Raw genomic sequence first — 8,015 nt, 5'->3', positions numbered from 1 at the left:
ACGCTCTTCAATACCCAAACACCACTATTACTTCCACAAACTTTACTCAACAATAGAAATCATCACAAAAAGGCATGAACAATACAAACGGAGTCATAATAATCATAATATAAGACTCACGGGCATGATTGACACCAACGTTTAGATACTCGTCACCATGCCTATACGTCGTACTCAACAAATAATACGTAGCAAATAGGACACAACTCCTAATCCCTCAAGCTAAGGTTAGACCAAACACTTACCTCGATGCCACAAGCACAATTCAAGTCTCAACTATCGCATTACCGCTTGATTCCACCACCAATTCGCTCGTATCTAGCCACAAGTTACTTAATTATATCAATAAATGCTAAATGAATCAATTCTTTTCTAAAGTTTTTCCCAAAAAGTTAAAAATCGCCCCCGGGCCCACATGGTCAAAACACAAGGTTCGAACTAAAACCTGATTAACCATTCCCCCACCCAATTATATAATTTGTATTGAAATCGTACCTCAAATCGAGGTCCAAATCCCCAAAATTTGAGAAACCTAGGTTCTACCCAAACCACCCAATTTTCCCCATGAAAATCATTGATTTTGAGATGAAATCATGTGAAAAGATGTTAAAGTTTGAAGAAAACTAGTTAGAAACGACTTACAATTGCTTTGGAGAAGAAATTTTCTTTGGAAAATCGCCCAAGAGAGTTTATGTTTTGAGAAGATATGAAAAATGGTTCAAATTGCGTCTAAGTGTGAATTTACATGTTGCAGGTATCGCAATTGCGAACCCAGACTCTGCTATGCTCGCATTTGCTAAGTGACTTTCGCATTTGCAAAGTTACTTTTGCGATACATATGTCGCATTTGCGACGATTGGCTAACACTAGGGGCATCGCATTTGCGATGAGTTCCTTGCATTTGCGAGGTTAAGCTATCTTGGGCTCTTTCGCATTTGCGACATAGCCTTCACATTTGCGAGCCAGGCTTCGTTTTGCAGGCCTGCAACACCCCAGTTCAGATATGCAACACCCTAAGTCCAAATTCCACTCCGTGGTCTATCCAAAACTCACCCGAGCCCTCGGAGCTCCAAACCAAACATGCACCCCAACCTAAAAACATCATACGGACTTGCCCGTGCATTCAAATCACCAAAATAACATCAACAACTATGAATTTAGCATCAAAATCATGAAATTACTTAAGAACATCAAATTTTCCAATTTTTCTCAAGTAAGGTCCGATTCACGTCATTCCAAGTCCATTTCTTACCAAATTTCACAGACTCAACTCAAATCATATATAAGACTTGTACCGGGCTCCAAAACCAAAATACGGGTCCGATACCTATGGTCTCAAACATGAATTCGTTTCTTTACTTCATAATTAATTCGGTAAAAAAATCTCTTTCAAAAATTCATTTCTGGGGCTTGGGACCTCGAAATTTGATTCCGGGCATACGCCCAAGTCTCATATTTTTTCCTATGGACCCTCCGGGACTATCAAATCACGGGTCCGAATCCGTTTACCCAAAATGTTGACCAAAGTCAACTTAAATTCATTTTAAAGTCAAAATTCATCATTATTTTTACATATTTTCACATAATGGCTTTCCGGCCACATGCCCGAACTGCGCACACAAATCGAGGTGAGATACAAAGAGGTTTTTTAAGGTCTCAGAATGCAAAATTTATTTTTAAAACAAGTGATGACCTTTTGGGTCATCACAGTGGTCTTTCTTATTACAGAACCCCCTACAGTTGCATCAATCACATTTCTAGCAGAGGGTTTTAACCCATGATAAAAAATATATAGTTGCATATGTTCTGGAATCTCATGGTGTGGACATTTTCTTAACATTGCTTTTAATCTTTCCCAAGCTTGATAAACTGACTCAGTGTTAGTCTACAAGAAATTAGAGATGTGTTGTCTTAACTTTGTTGTTTCAACAAGTTCCAGAAAGTCAATTAAATGACTGTATGGATCTTCACTTGCATCTCCAGTGAAGATGCAAGACTGTTGAATTGTTTGAATCAGGCCAGTCCTGATTTCAAATTTGTTGGTTGCCACTGAAGGTTTTCTAACACTAGATTCACAGTTGAAGCGGTCAGGTCTAGCATAATCCCTTAGGATTCTGTTTGCTGGCCTTGGTGCTACTTCATCAAATTGATCCTCCACATGGACTGGTGGTTGAATGTCTGCTACTCCTTGATTCTCTATTCCTTCACGATCTATGCTTTGAGAAGATGATGTTTGTATTTTCCTGCACAATCGAAGAAATGTTTCAATTTCTGGATCGTAACTAGCCAACTTTTTTGTAAAAGAGCGGGTCATAAACTACTTAAAATTTTAAAGAGAAAAAAAATAACAATAGTTTCTAAAGTAGTACTAGCAGTTAATAAAGTAAATAAAGAAAATTTAAAGATAACAAAAATAAATAGAAAAAAGTACGATAATATATATTAAGTATAGGTAAAGCTAGTACTAGTAAATAATAGTAATTAAAGATTAAATTAGAATAGTATTTGTAGATAAAAGTACTAGTAATATTATACTAAATGTTCTAAAGGAAAACTAATGATAGAAGTAGTAGGAAGTACTTAATTGTAGATAGTGAAAATACTGCGATAGAACCATCTCAACTCTCCTGTCCACATTGGCCGCCTCCTAAAAAGAAATCTCACTCCCCATCTTCTTGGCCATCTGAAGTCGAATAGGCTGGATAAGTCCCTCAATGAACCTCCTCACCCTCTCTCTCTCTCGGTGGGAAGTATTATAAGAGCATGACGAGTGAAGTCGATGAATCTGGTCTCGTACTGAGTAACAGTCATAGAACCCTGCTGGAGACGCTCAAATTGCCTCCGATAATCTCTCTATGGGTGATAGGGAGAAACTTCTCCAGAAATAGCCGAGTAAACTACTCCCAAGTTAAAGCTGGTGATCTGACTGGTCTAGCTAAGCAATAATCTCTCCACCAAGTCTTGGCGGATCCAGACAAGTGGAAACTAGCAAAGTCGACCCCATTGGTCCCACTATCCCCATGTTCCTGAGAACCTCATGACAACTGTCTAAATAATCCTGGGTAGCCTCAGAAGATGTACCGCTAAAAGTAGTAGTGAAGAGCTTGGTGAACCTGTCCAACCTCCACAAGGCATCGACAAACATAGCTGCTCTATCACCGGTCTGAGCTACCACACCCCACTGAACTGCTCCAACTGGCTGAGCAGTTGGAGTCTAAAACTGGGGAGACACCTGCTCGGTAGTGCGAGTAGCAGGAGTCTGGGCTCCTCCTCCATCCTGAGAGATGGCTGGTGCTACAGGAAGCAAGCCTGCCCGGGTGACACTCTCTATAAGGCCCACTAGACGGACCAGAGCATCCTGGAGTACTGGGGTAGCAATGAACCCCTTTGGGACCTAAGCTGGGCCCACCGGAACTGCCTGGGCCGGAACCTCATCATCAAAGTCAACCTGAGGCTCCGCCGCTGGTGCTGTTGCTCTGGTCTGAGCTCTGCCCCTACCTCGGCCTCTAGCACGACCTCACCGTCTACCCCTTATGGGAGCTACTGCTGGGGGCTCGGGCTGCTGATCGGTGGATGAGGAAGCGCGTGTTCATGCCATCTGCAAAGTAACAGAGTAGAAGTTCAATTAGCATTGAAAACCCAAACTGCACGACAGGAAGGAATACATGTGAAGTTTTTTTCCTAACTATGTAGCCTCTGGGGATAAATATAGACATCTCTGTACCGATCTCTTAGACTCTACTAAGTTTGTCTTTGAACTGTGAAACTCATGTAACCTAGAGCTCTATAACCAACTTGTCACGACCCGGATTTCCCACCCTCGGGAGTCGTAATGGCGCCTACTAATGAAAGCTAGGCAAGACAACTGTTTGAACAAATTACCTTTTTCCCATTTTTAATCCTTTGACAATTATGAAGCAATAACTAGTAGACAGTGGAATTTATAACAAGTGGAAGAACAATAAAAACTATCTGAGTATATCCAATACAACTATTTGAACAACGACTACCCAGAACTGGTGTCACAACTTCACAGACGGTCTAAGAGTACTACAAACAAAGTCTGAAAGATAAATAATACACTATTTCTGAAATACGTAAATGAAATAGGATGAAGGGATAGAGGGAGACGCCAGAGCCTGCGGACGCCTGCAGGACTACCTTGGATCTCCGTATGAACTGAAGGCAGCCACCCAAGCTAAGGTCCAAAAGCTGCTGCTCCGGGATCTGCACACAATACAGAGTGTAGTATCAGCACAACCGACCCCATGTGCTGGTAAGTGCCTAGCCTAAACTCGGCGAAGTAGTGACGAGGCTAGGACCAGACTACCAAGTAAACTTGTGCAGTTTAAACCATATACAGCGGAAAAGAAGAACAGTAATGTACAGTCAAGTATGGGAGGAAAAACATGCTGCGGGCAAACATCAATTAAGAATGGAAAGACAACGGGTACATAAAAGGAACACCATATCTCAGTTATCAACAAGAATCAGAAATCAATAAGTGCACAACATCATCCTTCGTGCTTTTACTCTCGTCCTCACCAAAGAATCAATATAAATTGCACGACATCACCCTTCGTGCTTTTACTCTCGTCCTCACCATATAATCAATATAATTGGCACGGACTTGTACATCGTGCGGTACGACATCACCCTTCGTGATTTACACTCTTCCTTACAAATCATACACGGCATCACCCTTCGTGTTTTAACGCTCTCTCACCAAAACAATACACGGTATCACCCTTCGTGCTTTAACATTCTTCCTCACCCAAACAACAATCACAAGCAATAAGGCGAGGAAATGAATAAAATTGCAATAAAATCCCAGCAAGGGAACAATAGTTTAACAATCAAATCCCGGCAAGGGAACAATATCAAAAGCATCAACATCCCGACAAGGGAAACAATATAATAATTCTCTTCTCTTTTTCACTTTTACTTCACAACTCACTTCACAACTTGAGCCAATGCTCTATAAGGTTCAAATGCCAATTATACTTTCACAATTTATTATACAACTTGAGCCAACGCTCTTCAATACCCAAACACCACTATTACTTCCACAAACTTTACTCAACAATAGAAATCATCACAAAAAGGCATGAACAATACAAACAGAATCATAATAATCATAATATAAGACTCACGGACATGTTTGACACCAACATATAGATACTCATCACCATGCCTATACGCCGTACTCAACAAATAACACGTAGCAAATAGGACACATCTCCTAATCCCTCAAGCTAAGGTTAGACTAAACACTTACCTCGATGCCACGAACACAATTCAAGTCTCAACTATCGCTTTACCTCTTGATTCCATCATCAATTCGCTCGTATCTAGCCACATGTTACTTAATTACATCAATAAATGCTAAATGAATCAATTCTAATGCATGAAAATAAGTTTTCTAAAGTTTTTCCCAAAAAAAGTCAAAAATTGCCTCCGGGCCCACTTGGTCAAAACCCGAGGTTCGAACCAAAACCCGATTACCCATTCCCCCACGAACCCAAATATATAATTTGTATTGAAATCGAATCTCAAATCGAGGTCAAAATCCCCAAAATTTAAAAAACCTAGGTCCTACCCAAATCACCCAATTTCCTCCATGAAAATCATTGATTTTGAGTTGAAATCATGTGAAAAGATTTTAAAGATTGAAGAAAACTAGTTAGAAACGACTTACAATTGATTTGGAGAAGAAATTTTCTTTGGAAAATTGCCCAAGAGAGTTTATGTTTTGAGAAGATATGAAAAGTGGTTGAAAATGCGTTTAAGTGTGAATTTACAGGTTGCAAGTATCGCAAATGCGACCAGGGTTTGCAATTGCGAACCCAGATTCTGCTATGCTCGCATTTGCGAAGTGACTTTCGCATTTGTGAAGGCGCTTTTGCGATACATATGTCGCATTTGCAATGATTGGCTGACACCGGGGGCATCACATTTGCGATGAGTTCCTCACATTTGCGAGGTTAAGCTGTCCTGGGCTCTTTCGCATTTGCGACATAGCCTTCGCATTTGCGACATAGCCTTCGCATTTGCGAGCCACCTTCGCAAATGCGAAGCCTGCAGGCCTGCAACACCCCAGTTCAGATCTGCAACACCCTAAGTCCAAATTCCACTTTGTGGCCTATCCAAAACTCACCCGATCCCTTGAGGCTCCAAACCAAACATGCACACCAACCTAAAAACATCATACGGACTTGCCCGTACATTCAAATCACCAAAATAACATCAACAACTAAGAATTTAGCATCAAAATCATGAAATTACTTAAGAACAACAAATTTTCCAATTTTTCTCAAGTAAGGTCCGATTCACGTCATTCCAAGTCGTTTCTTACCAAATTTCACAGGCTCGACTCAAATCATATATAAGACCTGTACCGGGCTCCGGAACCAAAATACGGGCCCGATACCAATGGTCTCAAACATAAATTCGTTTCTTTACTTCATAATTAATTCAGCACAACAATCTCTTTCAAAAATTCATTTCTCGGGCTTGGGACCTCGAAATTTGATTCCGAGCATATGCCCAAGTCTCATATTTTCCTACGGACCCTCCGGGACCGTCAAAATCACGGGTCCGGATCCGTTTACCCAAAATATTGACCGAAGACAACTTAAATTCATTTTAAAGTCAAAATTCATCATTTTTTACAGATTTGCACATAATGGCTTTCCGGCTACACGCCCGAACTGCGCATGCAAATCGAGGTGAGATAGAAAGAGGTTTTTTAAGGCCTCGGAACACAGAATTTATTCTTAAAATAAGTGATGACCTTTTGTAGTAGTAGTAGTAGTAGTAGTAGTAGTAGTAGTAGTAGTAGTAGTAGTAGTAGTAGTAGTAGTAGTAGTAACAATAATAATAATAATAATAATAATAATAAATTCTCAAATTAGTAACAAAATATTTAATCTGAAGGCCAATGTGTATTGAAATTCCCTGCTCATACTATGTCAAATTCTAATATAGTTTAAGATATCGTCCCACAGAGACTGGATAATCTATGCTACAGATTTGTAATATTTTAACTACTATTTGAGAGAATCAAATTGATGAAAAGTGAGTGAAGTTTAAAACTTGTTAATTACTTAAACAAAACAAAATATTTTTGGAAGCTTTATAATTTAAAAAGGAGTTGGGAATCATTGAACTCACTTGATAATATTACTATAATAAAATCTCAATTTCTACATTTATTTCTCTAAAGAATAATTGCTTATTTCTAATACAATTATATTTTGCTCACTAAGAAATAATAAATTAATAACACTCTGCGAAAATTATGTTAATAAATCAATTTAAGGCTAGTGACATTTAAACCGAAATATTTTTCTTGCTTGAATTGTGCTAAAAGAAAGTAAAAACTTCGTAAAAATATTTTTACCAAGGATCAATAATCTTGCCTACAACAATTCCTCCATGAGAATTAAAACTGAGGCAAGCAAGATTACTGACTTGAAATAATAGTTTACTGAAAAATTACTTTCACACTACTATGTTATTCATCAGTTATTATATATTAATTTTGCTCCGCGAGAATTACAAAATTAATATATGAATAACTTAGAGATAAAATATGTAGATGTGATGATAGAGTAATTAAAAACCATTATTCAGCACAATATGAAATATAAATAAAAAGTTTGAAGCCACGAATATAAAAACTGAGATAGTATTATAAAATATATCAAGCTTTATCAACTATCCCAACAAAAAGAGATTACTATATTATGGAGTAAGAAAAGCTAAAAAAGATATTTAGAAGACAAGAAATATTTAAAAGACTAAGGAAATATTTTTACTACAAAGAAAGAAGACCAAGACTAGTTCTTGTCTTCCAAAGATTGGATATCCTTATACAAAGAGAGCTTGTTATTTATAGGAAAAGATGAGTAGCTTTTGTCTTGTTCCACTTTTGCGAATGTAAAATCCATGTATGCGAAGTGATCTTTGTGTACGTAGATTCTATAGATGCAACTATGGCACTTGTGCTTCAC

The 8,015-nt window shown here is 38.5% G+C and overlaps 1 non-coding gene across 1 annotated transcript; it reads left to right on the top strand.

Moving 5' to 3' along the window:
- Positions 1-1,811: 1,811 nt before the first annotated feature.
- LOC142163653 (small nucleolar RNA R71) lies at positions 1,812-1,918 on the top strand. Its single transcript, XR_012694599.1, has one exon. It is a non-coding gene; the product is annotated as a small nucleolar RNA R71 (small nucleolar RNA).
- Positions 1,919-8,015: the final 6,097 nt, after the last annotated feature.

The sequence above is a fragment of the Nicotiana tabacum genome, chromosome 8 (assembly GCF_000715075.1).
Source record: "Nicotiana tabacum cultivar K326 chromosome 8, ASM71507v2, whole genome shotgun sequence".
Taxonomy (NCBI): domain Eukaryota; kingdom Viridiplantae; phylum Streptophyta; class Magnoliopsida; order Solanales; family Solanaceae; genus Nicotiana; species Nicotiana tabacum.
The sequence above is the reverse complement of the archived record's forward strand: the minus strand, read 5'-3'. Positions and strand labels throughout refer to the sequence as shown.